Source organism: Callospermophilus lateralis, chromosome 12 (assembly GCF_048772815.1).
Source record: "Callospermophilus lateralis isolate mCalLat2 chromosome 12, mCalLat2.hap1, whole genome shotgun sequence".
NCBI classification, from domain to species: Eukaryota; Metazoa; Chordata; class Mammalia; order Rodentia; family Sciuridae; genus Callospermophilus; species Callospermophilus lateralis.
The window spans coordinates 97,929,828-97,951,113 of record NC_135316.1 but is presented as its reverse complement, the minus strand read 5'-3'; the positions used below and the strand labels follow the sequence as shown (position 1 = coordinate 97,951,113).

Here is a 21,286-nt window from a genome sequence, read left to right as displayed (position 1 = left end):
ATTATTCCTATAACCACATCTTGTTCAGTAAATTAATATTGCCTTAGTATATTCATGAAATATATATTTATCAGGCATAAATGTGATGGCAATTTTTCAAAAACTATATGACACACCATCCCTCTGAATGTTAAATTCTCTTAATTATAATCTCATATCCAACTTATTACTTAAATAACTCAATATGGTTATTTTGATTCATTCTTTATAACTATATAGAATTATTTCACACTTGCTCCATGATTAAGTTCTTTAAATGCAAATGTAATACACAGTAATATGGATGTGACCAAAAGTGTAGGTTAAAATAGCTCAAGGTTTATTTTTCAGATATCAAACAAGGCAGACCAGAGGATAGTTCACAGTTTAAAGGTCATCAAAATGGCAGCCAAGGAAGAAAAGAGGATAGTTCACAGTTTAAAGGTCATTAAAATCATCCCAAAAGTTCTTTACCTAAGAATGGTGGCAAATCCAGTGCTGAGGCTTCACGAATGGAAGACTGAGAGGTCAGGACTACCAGCAATCAAGAGATGGGCACAAGGTTGGGGATGCAGCTCAGCAGGGCACTTGCCTAGCATGTGTGAGGCCCTGGGCTACATCCCTAGCTCCACATTTAAAAAGAAAGAAAGATAAGAAAAGACAACAAAAGAAAATGAGAGAATGAGATAAAACCCTGGCACATGGCAAATAGCCCCAGAAGCACAAAATAGGAGAAAAGACAGGCTGTACAAAACTTCTTATCAGATCATGCAAAGTTTTGGGGCACTGGTTTATCCAAAATAAATAAATGAATGAACCAACAAGCAAACAGTGATGAATAAAATCTTTGATTCCAGATGGGACGATAATATCGGGGGTCTTGGAGTAACTAGAATGAGGTGGTTAGTCCATGATTTTAAATGTTTTTCCCCTAAAGTAGAAAAATAAAGTACAAAGCAAAATCTAAGAACCTTTAATAAAAAACTAGTCTCCCACTGAATTCTGCTCAGTCTACTTGGATTTTGGCTATATTATAATCCTCTGCAATTCTGAGCTATCTTTTTGATTTCTAAAAGAGAAATGTTGAAGCACTATGTTCAGATGATAAATAGCATCACAGTAAGAACAATACCTGCATAGCATAACATGATGGTTTAGCCATCTAATGCTATATGTAGAAAAAAGGATTAAATTATTAGTTTTGCAGGTGTAGATTATTTGCTTTGAATATCATCCATGGTTAATTTAAAAATCAGAATCACTCAACACATTGCTGATTATCTTTCACAGTGTTCAAGTTTGTACTCAGGGAACACAAACTGATCCTAGTCTTAGACAAACATAATAAGGATGTTAGAAAAGGATGATTTTCAAAAGTCATGCAATGCATCCACAGCCATGTATTAGTGTATTTGCTATGCCACAGCTCCTTTTCATTGCACAAAGCTGTGAAAAATTACCTTAATTTAAGGAAAAGTCTTTAAAAACAAAGCATTACAAGCAGAACCAACTCAACCACTTCTTAAGCCCTTGTGTTTAGTCTAGCACTGTGGTAGATGCTGCAGTGGCCAAGATCTGACTTCAGAATATAGTTTTATTGACAAAAATTCTCACATTAAAATTGTACTATAATCTCAGGCTGAACATTAATAATTAAAGAAAGCTTACAGTTCATAGACTATTATCCTGTGGAAATTCAGGAAACAAAAGATCATTGGAAGCAGACTTAATTAGGGAAGTTTCTTTGGAGTCTGTGCATCATGGAACTGCCCAGGAAGAATAATCTTCTGCTTCATGGACCAGATCACCTGGTACAGGGCAAGGATCATGTAATAATTTTCTGAATTTTGCTGAATGGAATATAGTGTTTGCAATAACAAAATGGAAGTGATTGAACTGTCAAACCAAGGAAAGAAGAAGTGGGAAAATAACAAATCAATATCATTTATGTAGCATTTTTGATAAAATATTTAACAGACATAATCATGAGGAAACCATCAAACAAATTCAAATAGAGAGACATTCTACAAAACACTTGACATATACTCTTCAAAAATATCAATGTAGTGAAAGACTAAATATCTTGCAGGGGTGTTCTAAATTAAAGGATACCAAAGAGACCAAACAATCTGTCACAATACATTTCCTTGATTATATCATGGATTGAGGGAAAGCAGCTATAGAGATCATTATTTTTTCAGAAACTGGAGAATGTGAATATAGATGGCACCTAAATGATATCACTGCCTCAGTGCAGACCTCTTGGGCTTGACAGTGGCACTGAGGTTGTGTAGGGGAGGTCTCCATTTCTAGGAGATGCAGAAGACATATTTAGGGGTGATGTATCACATCTGCAAATGGTCTCAAATGGCTCAGAAAAAAAGTGTGTAGACAGACACACCACAAAGAGAGGAAGAGAAGCAACATGGCTTTGGTGTATCACAAACAGTTGTAAGAACAATTATGCATCAGATGAGACTAGGTTAAGTGGCAGATGGCACTGAGAAATGATGACATTGGAGCTGAGGTGGGTGAAGAGGGAAGGAATGAAAGCTGATGGAGAACTCTGAATCATAAAGTGAGGAAGTTGGCCTGGACTTAGAAAAAGAACAGAGATGCCAACTGTAGGTCGTCTCTGGCTTATGAGTAAAACAATGACTTCATACACCAGCAGAAAGCACTAGGAAGAGGGATGTTGTAGAGCCCAATTACCAGAGTCTCTCATAATTAACAGAGGGAGCATAATTAAAGCTTGGGCTACATAGAAGCAGAAGGAACGAAAAGGCAGGGATAGATTCAAGAGCAGTAGTGAGGACAAGTCATGCAGGAGCCCTTACATGGGTCATGCATTCACTTACGACTATTTCCCTGCATTGCCGCCCCTAAAACCTCAAGGTAGTTCTCATCATCTCTCCTGATTCCATCACAATTTGGCCGCAGCAATTCCAGTCAGAATGGGGTCTTCCTCACAAACCCAAAGTTTCTACCACAAATAATCCCCCCAAAGCAGCAAGATTCAAGAGAATAAGGACTGTGTGGGTCTGGTTCTTCATTAATGTCCAGCATCTATACAGAAATCAAGAGGAAACAATAGTAAGCAGAGAGACAGGAGAAAAGAAGGTCAAAAATGTCTGTGATAAACGGTCACGCTCACTACAGCATTAATTACAACATCCAAGTTCTACAATCATCTAAATGTTGACAAATACACTTATGGAGAGTGTGAGAGACAGAGACAGATAATTTTTATAATGCACTCATTTGTCAACATTTATATGCATATAAGTATTTATATTTTTATATCTATATTTATATATTTTAGATGCTTTATGCATATATTTATTTATAACCTAAAAAAAGTGGACAGAATCATAGTTACCATAGATAGATAGAGAGTGGGGGATTGACAGATGCTGATCAAAGGCTATAAATTTCAGCCATAAGATAAATTCTGGAGAATTTAGCATGGTAACTAAAGTTAATAATAAACATTTATTTGCCAATTGTTTCTAAATTAATCTGGGGAGGTGCCTGTGAGATTTCTAGCATGGCATGCCGAGTGACATAGAGGCACCTGGAAAGACACTGACTTGGAGGAAAAGCACCATTCTCCATGTGATTTCAGAGGTAAAGGATGTCAGTGGGAAAAGTCCCAAGTCCTATCAGGAACTGTCTGTCACAACAGTTTTATCCCCAGATTGCTTTGTTTAATATACAGTAGACACACTTACTCATATAATTACTTTGTCTGACTTCCTGTCAAATCAATATTTATTCACACAAATCAATCTTGTTGCTTTGTCCTTAAAGGCATTTGATCAATCTGTGTCACTATGAAGCAACATTCCAGTTTTTTTTTCTCCTATGGATCTTTTTTATTTTCCTTCCTACATAGTTTTACCTCTTTTTTATATTATTATTGCATAGTCCCATTTTGTTTTGATTTCAATTTCATATATGCCAATGCAAGTCCAACATGATTTTATTTTATTTTTTTTCCAACGTGATTTTGCAGCTAATTTATGTTAGAGCTGTTTTTTTGTTTGTTTGTTTGTTTTGTTTGTTTTGTTTGTTTGTTTTTTTTTTTTTTTTTTGCATGCACTACCTGTGTACCATAAGAGCCCCCTAAAGGACCTAGGTTTGAGTCCTGGATCTGCTACCTACTAAATAAATTACCTGGACAGGTTAATTAACCTCTATAAAATAGGCATAGTAATATACATATAATTAAATATACACCTTAATTAAACAAAATAATTCACACAAATTATAGAACCTGAAAAAATAGTAAACACTTTAAAATAAGTCTTATTGTTACTATATTGTCATTGGTATTAATTTCATTACACCACAGAAGGCAATCCTGTGACTAATAATAGCATTACTATATACCTACTGATAAGAGTGCTAAAGAGACAAAGAGTTTTGAAGAATAAATTCTGATGACCATTATCTAAATCCTCTAATTCTATAAATATATCCATAGAGCTGCAGTAACTTCTCTGTAGTGACACAGCTAGTCCAGGATCTCCTGGCTTCCAGATAAGGGGGTGTTTTATCCACTTTCTCACAGTGAAGTTAGGTGGAAAGGGATAGAATTACCAACAACATCCACTGCAATTTTAACATTTGTACAACCAGTGTTATGTTGCAGTACAAAAAAGTTATAAAACAAGAATGTTAGTTGAGGTCTAGTTTCTGGGGCAAGGATAAACTATTTATCAAAAGACTACAGAGGTGGGGGGCGCTGGGGTTGTGGCTCAGTGGTAGAGTGCTCACCTGGCACATGCGAGACCCTGGGTTCAATCCTCAGCACCACATAAAAATAAATAAATAAAGGTATTGTGTCCAACTACAACTAAAAAATAAATATTAAAAAAAAAGGCTACAGGGACACAACCACATCAATGTTTATAGCAGCACAATTCACAATAGCTGAACTGTGGAACCAACCTAGATGCCCTTCAGTAGATAAATGGATAAAGAAAATGTGACATATATACACAATGGAATATTACTCAGCAATAAAAGAGAATAAAATCATGGCATTTGCAGGTAAATGGATGGAGTTGGAGAAAATAATGCTAAGTGAAGTTAGCCAATCTCAAAAAACAAAATGGTGAGTGTGTTCTCTGTAATAAGGAGGCTGATTCCCAATGGGGTTGGGAGGGGGAACATGGGAGGATTAAATGAACTCCAGATAGGGCAAAAGGGTAGGAGGAGAAAGGAGGACGCATGGGGGTAAAAAAGATGGTGGAATGAGATGGATATCATTACACTAAGTACATGTATGAAGACACAAATGGTGTGAATATACTTTGTATACAACCAGAGATATGAAAAATTGTGCTCTGTATGTGTAATATGAATTGTAATGCATTCTGCTATAATATACAATGAATTAGAATAAAAAATTTAAAATAAATAAATAAATAAATATTGGCATACATTCTTTCTTGGAGCCAGAACTTCTCCATAAAGAAAAATTTATTTTAATTTTGAAAGAATCCCATTGGACAGCCCTTTCTATTAAATCCAAAACAAGTTTCCAAAACTTTATCTTTGTGGCATAGAACAGGACTTTTTGACTTAACTAGAATTTGAGCTTTGGTTGGTAAGTAAATGGGTTGACTTTGTCCCTCATACATAGCTATTGGTATATAAAAGTTGAAGCTGTTAGAAAGGGTTGTACATGTTGGCATTGAGGGATGGAAAGTGTTGAGAATACCAAGCCTAAGTTCAATGTTTTTGAACCTTGTTGAGTTTAACCCTGACTAAGACCAAAATGGACAGGCCCCTGGGATACAACTCACCACAAGCAAGAGAAGTACTTCCAACTAGGTCTAACACCAGGAGAAGGAAGATTCACTCCCACTTACAGCCTCAGCAGTGGCCAGAGCTAACTGAGCAACAACGAAAATCTCACTAGCAAAAGAAGCAACACTCCTGAATATCTTGACTTCGCAGAAGACAAGACTAATGGAAACTAACTTTTCATTTTCAGTAATCTCTGAGGAACACAAATAGTACTTGTAGCATATTTGCACAATTTTTCCTATGAAAGATAAAATACACTTGTTTCATAGTTAAGTATGGGGGCATGCTTACTTTTCTTAGCTTCGCCCCTATGATATTATTATCCACCCTTTTTAACTCCATCTGCTCTTGTGACTGAAGTCACACCACCTACTTGGTAGAAGCCTGGATTTTGTTGATCATTCGGGATTCCATATGCTTCTGGGCACATAGTTACCATATTGCCTAACTTGCAAAGCTCAGAAAACAGATTATTAAGGGAACTAAATGCCAGGAACTCAAAACACTAGAGACAAAATATGTAAATAAACCCAGGGAGAAATGCTGGCTTAAATTATCATTGAAATATAGCCTTAAAAATATATACACACAGAGAAACTGTTATCTTCCCAGGGCCTCCAGCATCACTAATTATATAAAACAGTAGCATTCATGAAGAAAATCTCCATCAATAACTCTAACCTGTTTAAGTCCATGGGTTGTATTCTCCACATTAAGTAAATACAAGCATTCAATTTTCATTCAAGGTCAGGCATAGTTAGTATATCACAATTTTCTAGAGTTTAGGTGGCACTTGCTAATTGGCTTTAATCTCATGTTGAGATGTATTAATAAGCAATAAGGGCAAGTAATTGAGAACCAAAATTAGTGCCCCGCTATACACACTGACTCTGGCTTGAAGATTAGATTTTCTTAGACAGATTGTGATAATTTACTGTGTGTTTTAGTAAAAATAAACAAAAAATAAAATAATCCGATCAGTTTGGGAGAATAAATTTATCATTCTGTGTTTTTTGTTTGTTTGTTTGCACATCTACCTATGTATTGTTATAGGCACTAGAATACAGCAGAAATAACTTGCAGATGATTTCTGTCCTCATACTGGGGTATCAAGTATATGGAAGATAACAAAAAGAAAACAAGGAAGCACAACCGTGACAAGTCATGACAAAGGACATAGAGTGATGGGCAGCAGCTAGCAGTAGGAGGTAAGTGACTGAAGGGACAGGTCCTTAGGGGTGGTCAGGCAATGCCCACTCAGAAGGTGGCATTTTGCTAAGATTTTAATAAGAAGGATCAAGGCAAGAAAAGAGACTGAAGAAAGATATGCCAAGCAGAGGGAAGAGCAAGTGCAAAGATCCTGAAACAAGAGCTCTCCATGTCAAATTACAGAAGGGATGCCTGTGTGATGATGGCATGCAGTAAGGAGGAGTGGCCTGTGTTGATGTCAAGAAAGAGGGCAGAGGCTCGTCTCCCAGGGCCTTGTGTGACATGATAAGGGTGAGTAAGAGTTCCTAGTAATGTATTATATACAATATCACTTCAGTTCATCTGGGCTAGCTAGTGAGATCAAAGACAATAATAACCTTAGTAAAATTTTAAAATCAGAGAGGAATTTAAGAGTCATCTATTCCACCCATTATTTCAGAGATGGCCAGAGAAAGGACAAAGGAGTCAATGAGGAAAAGAATCATAACTCCCTGTTCTCTAATGTCTGGTGACTGTTACACAACGCCTATGGCTTTGGGCTTTTCCCCCTCAAGACCCTCTTGGCTTTTTCCTAGGCATTGTCCCATGGCATATATCTGGTGGCTGAAGAAAGTTACCTGAGCTCTTCTCACAGGAAGGAAATGTAAAAGAAAAAGAGAGTGGTGCTTCATGCCCATGGGAGGGAGGTCCTGAAGGTTTTCTAGTTTTTCTCTTCTCAGACAGACAGAGGGACAGGAGAAAGATATGGCAAATGCTATATGAAGGACAAATTTGATGAAATTATGGAAAATGGGAACTCTTAAAGGTAAAACAATCTTAAATAGCCTATACTAATAGGTAAAGCTGGAAAAGACACAAAGATTTCCAGAGTCATAAAATAAAATTATAAAAATATATTAAAATGGATTACATAGTTTAGTACTTTTAAATGTCCAATTATTGATCATAAGTTAAGTAGTTGAATTCTTTTTTTTTTAGAGAGAGAGACAGAATCTTTTTTTTTTTTTTTTTTGTAGATGGACATAACACAACGCCATTATTTTTATGTGGTGCTGAGAATCGAACCCAGGTCGCCCCCGTGCTCTACCGCTGAGCCACAATCCCATCCCCATAAGTTGAATTCTTAATGTATTTACCACTCTTTTCAATTATTTTTAACTAACCAGTTAGAAATAAACAAAAAACCCCACAGAGATTAGTGATAATAGTATATAAAGTCACTTGATTGTATATTTAACTGTAGAACAGACTAACAAGATTTAAGGCAGTACCTCTCTTTCTGGAAAGACAAAGATTGGACTGGCCTAGTCAAAGTGTTCATCTGCTTGTGGGCAAGAAGCCAGACCAAATGACTTTGTAATGCTCCTTCATACAAGACAATCATTTTTATTTTTCCTCTCTGAATACAGAGAATGATTAGCTTGGCCAAAGCTCTAAAAAAGAAAAGTAAAGCAGATTTAAACTAACATCATGACAAAATAAGATAACTGCAACTTAGAAGTTGTGATCGTCAAACATAGCAGTGCTTTTAATGTCGATAGCATTGTGTGTCAGGCAAACCATGATTTGTATACCCTGGGGATTACACTGGGGAAAAGCCTAGCCACTCATTTCAATCAAATTGATGGGAATAGACATGATTGAAATAAGCAGAGAATGCTTAAGGAAGAATTTGCTTAACAGTCACAGCTTCACATAAAACATCTCCTTAAATCACATATTTGTTAACAACATGAACAAAAATCTAAACAGCCCCATTTTCACATTGGTAAGGAATGCAAGTAATAAGGCACAGAAAATGGAACGCTTATGCTTCAGAAAGCTTCATCTCAATGTTAGATTTATAACTTATTTAAGCAAAAATCAGCACTTATTTTCTTCTTGTTCTTTTTATTTTAGTAAAAATAATACATAGCCAAAATCCTTTTTAACAGTGTGTCTTTAAATGCATTCACACTTGAATTCAATATATATGTATGTTATTCACTGTCTCTAAGTATTAGAATATTTGGAGATTAGATACTTCCATTTCAGGAAGGTGAATGTCTTCAGTGAGTCTGATGGTGGTCCTTCAAATGATATGTCTATGCCCAAATCCCTAGTAACCTATAAATGAGAACCTCTTTGGAAAAGGGGTCTTTTCAGATATAATTAATGATCTCAAGATGAGATCATCTTAGATTATCCAGATGAGCCCTAAATCCAATGACAAGTGAACTAAAAAGAGACACAAACGAGAGATATGAAAAGAAGAGAAGGCCATGTAAATATAAATCAGTGATTGTATTGTTACAGCAGCCAGAGGCAGATCTTTTCCAGGAGTCAACAGAACCTGGGAGAGAGAGAGAAGGATTCATCCCTGAAGCCATCAAAGGAAGCATAGTATTATCAGTACCTTAAGTCTAGACTTGTGGTCTCCAGAACTCTAAGAGGATAAATTCCTCTTCAATACAATAACAAAAGCAGGTCAATAAAGAGATAAAGTCACTTTTAAAAGATAACCACAGAAAATATGGAGCTGAAGAATATAATGAATGAAATTTAAAAAATGGAATAAAGTATCAATACAATTTATCAGCAAGAGAAAGAATCTATAAACTCTTCAATAAATGATATTGGGAAGACTAGAGATACATATGTATAAAATGAAAAAAAAGGAAATTGATTCCTTATTTGTTTCAAAAAATAAAATTGGATTCTTATACACAAAAATCAACTCAAAATTTAAAGACTTAAATATAAAACCCTGAATCTATAAAATTCCTAGAAGAAACTATAGAGGAAAAGCTCCATGACATTGATCTGGCCAATATTTTTCCAAATATGACACAAAAAAACACAACAAAAAAAAATAAACAAATGGGACTACAACAAACAAAAAATTCTCTGCACAGCAAAGGAAAAAAATCAATCAATTTCAAATCAAGACCACAATGAAATATCATTTCATATTTCTAGGATGATTACTATCAAGATGTCAAAAGATAACCAGTATGGATGTGGAGAAAATGGAACCCTTACACACAGTTGACAGAGATATAAATTGGTGCAGCCATTATGTAAAACACCATGGGGAAATGAAATATTAAAACTGGGAGCTACCATATGATCCAGAATACACTTCCAGGTATATATCCACAAGATGCACATCGCCATCTCAAGAAGATATGTACTTCCATATCCGACACAGCGCCACTCATGATATGGAAGATATAAGTGGGTTCTTTGATCAAAATCTTCTCATTTCCTCCATCCCGATGCCCTGGAAACCATCATTCTAATCAATCCCTCCCACCCCCGTGTGTGTGTGTGTGTGTGTGTGTGTGTGTGTGTATAAAACACACTACAATTCAGTTTTTTATAAAAGGAAACTCTGCATTCATGAAAATATGGATAAAATCTGGAAGACATTTTGCTACGTGGAATAAGCCAGACACAGAAAAACAAATACTGATCTGACTTATATGTGGAATCTGCAAATGTTGAACTATAAAATCCAAGAGTAGAGTCATGGTTCCCAGAGGCTGGAGGGTGGGAAAAATCGGGAGATGTTGGTCAAAGAGTATAAAACTTATAGCTACAAGATAAATAAGTTCTGAAGATCTAATGAATAGTATTTGTAACTATGGTTAAAAATAACATATTATGTTCCTTAACTATGCTAAACAAGTTGGTCCTAAGTATTATCTTCACACACACTAAAAGGCAACTATGGAGTGATGATTTGTTAATTAGCTTGACTGTGGTAATTATTTCAGAATGTATATGTGTATCAAAACTTCATGTTGTACACACTGAATATATATAATTTTTATTTGTCAATTATCCCTATATAAAGCTGAAAAAATATTTTTAAATGATATTTATATTTAATGATCAGCTAACTATAAATAAGGGCACCATGAAGTGCTAATTTATATTAAATTAGCAAAATCTTTAAAAGCTGATAATACAGCATATTCACAATATTGTGAAGAATGGAATAACATGTACTCTGATATCCATTAACAAAATGATGACTAACTCAAACTGTTCACACAAATGAAATATTATTAGCAATGAAAATGAATGAAATACAGTTATACACAGCATGAACAACTTCCAGAAACAATTTCAAGTGAAAAGAAGTAAGTTGTTTAAGGTAAGAAAGTATATTATTTTTGTAGCGCACAAAATCCAGTGAAATAAAATGTTATACTGCACAGAGTAATAATAAATGTTTTTAAAACCAGAATGAAGAAGACAGGCTCCCTAACACCAATTGCCTTGGAGGGGTTCTCGGTGCACATCAGATTTTAGAGGAAAGCATTCCCAAGTTCAATAGCAATGATTCTACACAAGTGCTTAACCTGGATACGGTGTTGATGGGTTCCATATTATTGTTATGTTTCATAACTTACATATATGTTACAAAAACTTTCCTCACAGAGATTTTTTTAAAGAAAATTGAGGGTTGTTTTACACAACTTGTTTGCTGCTGTGTCCAACAGACCTAACAAGAACAATTTTAGAGGAGAAAAAGTTTATTTTGAGGCTCATACTTTCAGAGGTCTGAGTCCCTAGAGAGTCGGTTCCATTCCTTGGGGCTCAAAGTGAGGCTGAACATCATGGCAGAAAAGTGTGGCTGAAGAAAGCTGTTCAAGTCAGCACACCAAGTAGCAGAAAGAGAGAGAGCTCTGCTCAACAAGGACAAATATACACCCTAAAGGCACGCCCTCCAGGGACCCACCTTCTGCACCCACACCCTACCTGCCTACAGTTACCACTCAGTTACCCTATCAGTGGATTAATTTGCTCTTTGGGATAAGGCTCTTATAATCTGATCAATCATTTCACCTCTAAACCTTCTTGCATTGCTTCACACAGGAGATTTTGGGGGACTGCTCAACAAAATCAGCAAAAGAACTGACAAAATGTCATGGTTCTAAAGGAAGAAAGTTGCAGAAAAACAATTACAAAACACTGCTGCTGAAAATAACTTTGGCTATAGACCTCTGATTTCCAACCCTAGCTGTGTATCAGAAACACTTGGTAGTGAGGATTTTTTTCAGAGAATAATGCCTAGGTCCAACCTCAGACCAAATAAATCAAAATTTATGGGCCTGAAAACCAGTCATCAGCTTATTTATTTTCTTTTGTTTTTGTCTTTACATCACCAGACGGTCCTAATATGCTCCCAAGGTTACAGACCATTGATGCAGGCCACACTACCTATCTTACATTGAGAAATTGGGGCCAGGGGGAAGTGTCTTGTTATATTAGCACAAGATCCAGGTTTCAAATATTCTACTAATTCATCAATATAATTATACTGTCAGGAAATTTTGCCATAATTCTAAAACTATAAAAAGGGTGTAAAGAATATAAACTTAAAAAAATATCTCTCTGAAAACAGTTATCAATAATCAATACCCTGGCATCCTAACCCTTCTGAAATTTTCTCCAGGTGAACATAAAGCTTGTTTTTCTTTTCCTCCTTTTTGTGAATGGGGAGAAACCCAGTCTGCTTTATTCCCTCTACTTCACTCTGTTCCTATTGCTGTGCAGTGAAGCCCAAGAAATAGCCCTGAAGAGGTGTCTTCCCAGACTCATCCTTGTGCTCATCAGTCTTACTGGGTGTCTGCTACCCAGATGACAGAGGCCCGTGAGGTGCTGACAAATGTGCAGGCTCGCTACAAGGAGCACAGATTAAAAACACAACTTGCAACATCTCCTTTCCCAAGGCTTTGCCCTGAAAGACTTCAGTAGCAGCTCAAGCGATGGTGATATGAAGGGATCCCAAATTATACTCACACCGTGTCATCAGACAGCTGTTAACAATACCTAAGGCAACTGGGTATTTTAAGGCATCTGCTTTCTGCTTCGCCAGGCAGAAAACTGGGGAAGGAGGTGGTGATCCTTTGATTCGATAACCAAACACCCTCCACCTGCTCTCCTGCAGTTGTTCCAAAGGGGAATCAACTGGTCCCTGCTCAGTAGTTCTGCTCAATGCACTGCCTGTCCCTCTCTCTTATATGCCTCTAGAGAGTTAACCCCCCTCCTGGAGGATGTCTTTCTCTCCAAAAGGAGGGATAAACCTACTAAAATGCTCGGGGTACGTTCAGTCATCGGGTTATCCTTTCCAGATTACATATGCACCCCAAGCCCTGCAACCCCCACCAGCACACAATGTCAGGGAGATACTATTTTTCTCTCATAGGCTATTTTTCTCCTCCTGAGTCCAAACACAGAGTATACTGTGATGGAGTTTCATGTCCCTCCTAGAGCTTAGTGACATTAAATGTTTCCTTGTGACAAAATGTGCCTTTTATACATTTACACCAAGAAATAGGGACTAGGGAGTTTGTAACGACTTGGATTGTTTTAATTATAATAAACATTGACTTACAGCAAGAGTTTCTATAGTCCTGTCCTTGAAGCCACAAAATCTTTCCAATATGACAACTAATTTACTTGAATTTAATCTCCTTTCATTTCCCCGGTGGAATCAAGAACATTTTGTCTAAACTCAAAAATAAACAAAAAAAGAAGAAAAAAAAGAAAACAGATAAAAGCAATCTCCAACACAGACAAATTCTAAATAATTGATAGTTGACTAAGGAAAGAAAATACATAAATATGACTGACAAAAATCAAATTTTTACTCCGTTTTATTATGTTTCTGCTAAAATGAAGAATTATGCTGTAGATACTGAATTATACCATGTAATTTAAATTGAAGAAGAAAATTATGGTTTTTTAAAAGCGCTGAACATCAGGCTTGCTGGCTTAAGTATGGATTAATGTTCATGATGTGAGAATCCTTTTTCATTGAATAAGTCTACCAGCTGGACTGAAAATATGTCTTCTTCAAATATAATAAATTTCAATATAATAGGTATTTACACACAGGATTATTTTATACAAAGCAGACTTCCTGAATTTTCTTGTTATTTAAAAACACCCCATCTTCAATTAAAATAGAGAAGTGGGCCTGTAACTCTAGAACCCTTTATTTTGAAGTGGGTAGTAAGTTTTGGCCTAGAGGTACAGAAGAAGAATCTAGACTTGGTATTATTATGCATAATAAAGGAGAGAGGAACGCAGAATGTGTAAGAAAGTGGGTAAAAAATGTATCCAGAAATACTAGGTGCTGTGGGTGTGATGGGGGGGGGGGTGGCAACAGAATCATGTGACTTTGGGGAACTTTGAGCAAAATCCTATGGGGAATTCCAGGGCGTCTTGGGAATCAAATATTGAGCTCTGTGAATTCTCTCTTTGATTTCATACATTTATATGAAAATTATAAAAATCATGAAAGGAGTTTTCATTGGATTCTCAGCAGAAACTTGTTTCAAGACTAAGCTCTGCTCAGTCTGGATGGAGAGTCAGAACAGCCATTAGGGAAAGAAAGCTGGGAGTGAGTAGCAGGCAAATGGATCAGGCTGCAAAATACACTGGGTCTCAAACAAGCCCAATGAATCAAGCTGCAGATTACCTGCCCACTCCCTCCACTGCGATTTCAATTTAACTGTGATCCAGAAAGTTCTGAGTTGTTTGCATCAGCAACAATAGTGGGTAATATAAGCTTTTCTCCTTTACATTTTGCAAAGAGCTTCAAGGTTATCTCCTTGACACCCCTTTCATTCTCCTCATTGTTAATATGTAAGAAGTAGAACAGTCCTAAGAACAGGAGAGAGGGCCAATGAACATGGAGAAGTAGGATGTTAGGAGTTTCAGAAAATAAGCACAGAATAACTGTACCAGTGTCATCGCCAACCACTATGATTGGAGCACATTGTGGATCATTAGTTAATCACAGATATTAAGCACAGGAAACAAAATGCACAGGTATTAGATTTTCAAGAAGTAGTGTAAAAATAAATTTGAACCTATTATTATGATTTAGATGTGAGGTGTTCCCTAGAAACTCCAGTGTGAGACAATGAAAGAATGCTTGGAGTGGAGATGATTAGGTCATGAGAACTGAGACCTCATTGGTGGATTAATCCACTGATACGGATGAAGTGGTAACTGTGGGCAGGTGTGACTGGAGGATGCAATGCACCTTTAGAGTTTTTACTTTGTCTTTGGTGAGTGCTCACTCTCTTTGCTTCCTGGCTGCCATGGCCTGGGAAGCTTTCCCTGTTACACCCTTGGGTACTGATCTTAGCCTCCCCTTGGACCTACAGCTATAGAATCAGCACACCATGCACTGAACCTGTAAAATCATGAGACAAAATAAATTTTTCCTCCCCTAAATGTTCTTTTCAGGTATTTTGGTCAGAAAGATGCCAAGCTGACTAGAGAACTTATCATTCTGCAATCAAAAGATTTAAAAATGCAAATCCTCTTTTTATCATTTGTTTTCCAATAAATATTGGTTTTTGTAATATCACCATTGTCTAGAAATACAATTTCTGGAATATATGAAGTTTTAACACACACCATAGTTTATTTCAGCTTTTCTTTAACAAAAATTTTTTCTAATGTTGTTTTATACTATAACGAATATCTTCCTTTATACAAGAATACACATAGTAGTTATTTATGGATCAGTTTAATAACCTTTTATTTGGAGCCATTTATTAAGTGAGGATTCTTGAACCATCCACACCAGAATCACCTTGGGTACAGATGTACCTTCAGAATTCTGATATAATTCATGAGTCTGAGATGCAGTCTAGACAAGGGGATTTTCAGAACTCTCCAGGGGATTCCAATGTGCACCCAAGACTGAGAAACACTAGCCTAAAGTCACTGAAGAAGAATTTCTGGACACAGACCCTTTAAAAAAGTACTCAAAAATTAAATATATATATATATATTATTAACCCTTGGCAATTCTGAATTATACAATGTTTACTACTTACAAGGAAGATCATGAAATAATTTCAACATAATTGAGATAATCTATTCCTTTCTATGGGTCTGATAGAATTTTTTGTAATGTCTGGGACAAGCAGCCAATGACTTTAAAGTCTTAAAACATTTTACTTCCAATATTATTTCCCCCTACTTTCTTATTGTGATAAAATTTACACTTTTGCTATTTTAAGTGTACAATTCAGTGACATTAAACACATTCGTAATGTTATATAACATCACCACCATCCATTTCCAGAAGTTGTTTACTAACAGAAACTCAGTTCCATGGAACAATAACTCCCAGATCTCTGCACCTTCCAAACCCTCACAACCTTTATTCTGCTTTTGATCTCTACTAATTTGACTGCTCCCACTAGGCACCTCACAGAGATAGCATTGTATAATACCCATCCTTTTGTGTCTGGCTTGTTTTAATTAGCATGATTCTCTTAAAGAGTTATCCATTTTGTTGTATGTATCAGAATTTTATTCTTTTTTAAGGCTGAATAATATTTCATTGCACATATGTGCCAAATTTTGTTTATCATCCATTTGCCAAAGAACATCTGTGCATCTTTCAGCTATTACATACAATGTTGCTACAAATGTGAGTATACACACATCTACGTGAATCTATCAATTAAATAATTTATGCCCAGAGTTGGAATCGTTTGATCAGACAGCGGTTCTAGCTTACACTTTCTGAGGAGTCACCCATGGGCAGTACACAAGTTTCAATTTCTACACATACTTACCAACATTAATTATTTTCTTCTCTCCCTTTCTTTTTAATAGCAGTCATCCAAATGAGACATAAATTACTTTACGTCTTTGATCATGTTAAGTTAAATAAATCCTTCCCTCATTTAAGTTATCCAAAATTTACCACAATGAAATTTAAAAATCCTTTTTAAAAAAAATTTTTTTAGTTGTATATGGACACAATACCTTTATTTATTTTTTTATGTGGTTCTGAGGATTGAACCCAGTGCCTCACATGTGCTAGGCAAGCACGCTACCACTGAGCTACAAACCCAGCCCCCCCAAAAAGCCTTTTTTTTTTAATGAGAGGGAATTTTTATTTTCTTACATTTTGCATTTATGTTTTGATTTTTTCTTTTTTTTAAATTTTTTATATCTTTATTTTGTTTATTTATTTTTATGTGGTGCTGAGGATCGAACCCAGGGTCTCTCACGTGGGAGGCGAGCGCTCTACCACTGAGCCACAACCCCAGCCCCATTATGTTTTGATTTTGAGCAGTAATCTCAGTGCATAAAGGGAATACCAAAAAAATCTTTTTTCTTTTCTAAAAGTTAATAAATTAATTACAAAATAGTTATTAAGCCCTAAACCTTGCTGAATGGAACAGAAAAATAAAAGGGACTTCACTGTCCTCTCATCCTTTCCTTTTCCTCTCATCAATAACCAGATGAATCATCACGATCAAGAACGCCTTAACCTTTTGACTTCTCCATTCTCTTAGAACCTTATGATGCAGTGGTCTCCATGGCGACTCTGCCGAGTGTTTACAGCTGATCGGGCTGTAGAAGAAACGTAGGGACTGGAGAACGACTGGGGGTGCCCGGGGAGTTAGCATCTGGTTTCTCTGGGAAATCAGTGGTTGTGCTGGGGCACACCGACTATCCATCCCCCTGCCGCGGTTGGGGTGTCGTTTGCTTCCCACAGTTTACGCGCTGGAAGCCTGGCTGGTGTAGGGATGTCAAGGTGGTGGAACCTTTAAGATGTGGGGCCTACAGGAGAGGGGTGGGGTCATGGGGACGATTCCCTTACAGGGCTTAATAGGATTCCCTCAGCACCTCAGTTAGTTCTCATAAGAGTTGTTACAAAGTGAGACCACTGCACACAAGCCTTGCCCCCTTCCACACGAGACCACTTTCCCTCCCTGCTTCTCCACCATACTGTGATGAAGTCAAAGGAACCCTTACCCTGTGCCAAATAGAATGGGTGGCCTGATCCTCAACTTCCAGCCTCAAAAATTGTGAGCCAAATAAAACTCTTTTCTTTATAAAATGCCAAACTTTGAGTATTTTGTTACAGCAATAGAGAACAAACAATATATAGTCGAAACATTTTTCCCCTTCCAATATTCCCAGAATTCTTGCAGTTATGTGTGGTCACGGAAGTAGTCCCTGTCAATGAAGTCTGAGGTAATGGTGTGTGTCACTTTTGAGCAAGTTTCTTTTCTTAAAACTTTAAATATTTAAATAAATATCCACAATAAGTTGCCAAAAAAGTGTACAGGAAGATTTCATGCACCCTTCAGTCACTCATCCAGGGTGAAATCCTGCATTACTATAACACAACATTAAAATCTAGAAGTTAACATGGAATATATTCAGACTGGGGGGGGCATTCATTTTATTACATGCACAACTTTGTGGAACTGCTAACTCAATAAAGACACAAAAGTATTTTGTCACCCATTCCACCCTTTACAATCACAACTTCCTGTTTCTCTCCCTAAGCCCTGCCAATAACAAATCTGTTCTTCGTTTTTTTGTTGTTGTTGTTGTTGTTGTTTTTTTCAAACTTCAAGAATGTCTAATAAATTGAATTGGACAGTACACCATTTTTTAGGCCTGAATTTTTTCACCCTCAGCATAATTCTTCTGAGATTCTTTTCCTGTGTGTTGCACATACCACTAGTTTATTGGGTTTTACTGCTGAGTGGCATTCCATAGCAAGGCTATACCACAGTTTGTCTAACTCTGTGCCCTGTCAAGGATATCTGGGTTGTGTCCAGTTCTTGGCTATGAGAAACTTCCTGCCCTCTTGTACAGGTATTTGCATTTCACTGGAATGAACTAAAGACTTCATTGCCTTCCACCAGTGAGATACAAATAAAGGCAAGGCTCTAGGGATGACAGGAAGAAGCACAAATGGAAGAATGAGGCTTCTGAATCGCGGCAGGGATGGGCGCCTCCTGTTGCCCAGGAGGGCCCAGAGATAAGACAGAAAAACTCTCACTGTGTCTGGGCAACCCATTACAGCAGTCTGTCCTGTCCCATCTCATACCCCTTACAGACTAAACAAAACCCAATTAATACAGCAGGCTCTAACCCAGAAACTAAGTATATTTCCTGTGATCAAATTATAATGTATAAGAATTTAAATGTGTAGAATTGCTTCATTTTATGAATTCATATAAATCTTTACTTATTCATTCATTCATTTATTTGTTCAAAAACAAACTCATATTTAATGTGTTACCACAGTAGTTATATGGGTTGTACAGATAATTCCTTCATTAGAGGACCCTCAAAGAGGACGGCTCATTCCCTTTCTTTGTTTTTAGTTTGCCTCCCTCTAATATTTCCATTCCACTGAATTTAATATGCAACTTCTGCTCAGCTCTTCCCTAACACTGTAGTTCTCAACTTGAGCTGCATCCGGATCACCTCAAGGGCTTCTCACAGTCAGATTGCTGGGCCCCCTTCCCAGAATTTCTGATTCGTTTGTGTTTATTACAAGTTTCCCAGGTGATACTGAAACTGTTGGTCTGGGAACTATGCTCTGAGAACCACTGACCTAGAAAATCAGAAAAATAAACTGATAATGTTTTCCAAACAAGAGCATCGAAACCCTGAAAGTCATCATGAAGACGACCCTAATGAGCCAAAGCAGTGACATGGAAGCGCCCGACCTCGAGCATCCACCCTGGCCATGCAGGACTGGGCTCTGCTGTTGCTGCTGGGTGGTTGGTCGGTTAGGTTTTCACTTGCTTCTGGCTTCTGGTGGCATTTTGGCCATCAGATCTTATCCCTTCCAGAAGAAAGGAACTTCTCTATAACCAAAGTAAACAAGCAGCCCGTGCTCTATTTTAGCACTTCCAGAAACAGGTAACTCACCCTTCTGCTGTTTTCAAATAGTCAATCTGTCAGATGGAAAAAGTCTACTGCATTGTTACTTTAAAATGATGTGAGTTTGGATCCAAACTCCAAACGTTTTAGTTTGGACTAACAGCCTTTGAAAGCTGTCTTTAAAGGCTTCACATTTTTTTCTCTTACATTATTCAGAATAAAAGGAAGTGGTTCAGAAAGAAAAACATTTAAAAGGAGTCAAGAACATTTTAATAATAGGGTCAGCAAACCGCTGTGACAAGGTAGGGAGTCAGTATTGACTGAGGCCTCAGTCTCTCCCAACAGTCAGGTGGATCTCCATCAGGCGGACTTCATCTTTTACAATATGAGAATAAGTAGGCGCTAACCACTGCCAGGTACAGAGTCAAATGGGGCACACCAAGCCACTCTCTCCGCTGAGATAATCCACTTTTTAGCTATCAATAGTCTATTTATTAATATCATCACTTTTATTTAGCCAATATACCATTCTTGCATAGTGCTAGTCTCTCGGTTAAATCTCTCTTATATAAATGTTCCTTTGCCCTCCTCCTGGATTTTTTTTTTAAATAATACAAAGCACCAGATATCAGGGCTGTCTCTGTCTGTTGAGAATTTCAACAGAGCCATAATGTTTACTGCCTCCCCTAATCTCTCTGCAGTGTTCCCAATGATGGTCACCCCAAGATTTAGTCTACTTGGTATCAGTGGAAGCCCAGCCTGACAGGATAGTAGTAGCTCTTTCTGATAGTGGGATTGAATTTTTTCAGCAACCCTCCCCTGGCTCATGCTGCCTGTATATCAGAGATTCACCTTATTTCTCTGCTCTTTTTCCAAAACCGGCTTGAAAGTGGAATCTTTCCCAGAGCAGCATACAATAGATTGCTACCTCCTAGAGGGATTCAACACGACAAAGAAGCACTAAGACAATTCCTCTCTCTGTCCCTATTTTGGTCAATAGCTCCTATCAAACATCCAGATGTTCTGGCCCAGATGCCCAGAAGTGTACCCTCCCTACCAGCTAAGGTCTCTTTCATCCTCAAGCTCATTTGAAGTTCCCCAGGAAGCCCCTCCCTGCTGCTGTCCTCAGATTATGCTAACATCCAATCCTGCCATGAAAGTCTAGCTCCGACTCTGCCAGACCCTGCTCCCAGATTAGGAGCAACACCCAACTGACACGGCCTAATGTTCCCATCACTCTGGCCTCCTGAAGCACGTCTTCACTTTCTGTCTGGGTAATCAAATCTAAGTCACTTCCCACTCTTGCCCTTGGACCTTTAACTCCATCTGCTGTGGAACAGGGGTGGCCTTGGAATATCCCTGTCCCTCCAACCCCATGCCCACACCTGATTGACAGCTAGCTTCTCCTCTGCCAAGCCTTTCCCTAGCCCAGGATGGAAGGAGTCTACCAACCCTCACTAGAGACTAATATTGAACAGAACTGGTTTGTAATTTGCTAACTCTGGAGGTAGCAATCTATTGTATGCTGCTCTGCCTTATTAGGTCAAATCTCCCAGAGTCCTTCAGTGCTTCAAGCATGTTCAGATCATGGTATGATTAACTCCAGGATGTA

At 37.4% G+C, this 21,286-nt stretch overlaps 1 protein-coding gene and 1 non-coding gene across 2 annotated transcripts in view; both read right to left on the bottom strand.

The window, feature by feature from the left end:
- Hs6st3 (heparan sulfate 6-O-sulfotransferase 3) overlaps positions 1-21,286 on the bottom strand; it is a 651,373-nt gene that overhangs the window by 376,028 nt on the left and 254,059 nt on the right. The window lies entirely within an intron of this gene.
- Positions 17,014-17,086, bottom strand: Trnag-ccc (transfer RNA glycine (anticodon CCC)). The gene has a single exon. It is a non-coding gene; the product is annotated as a tRNA-Gly (tRNA).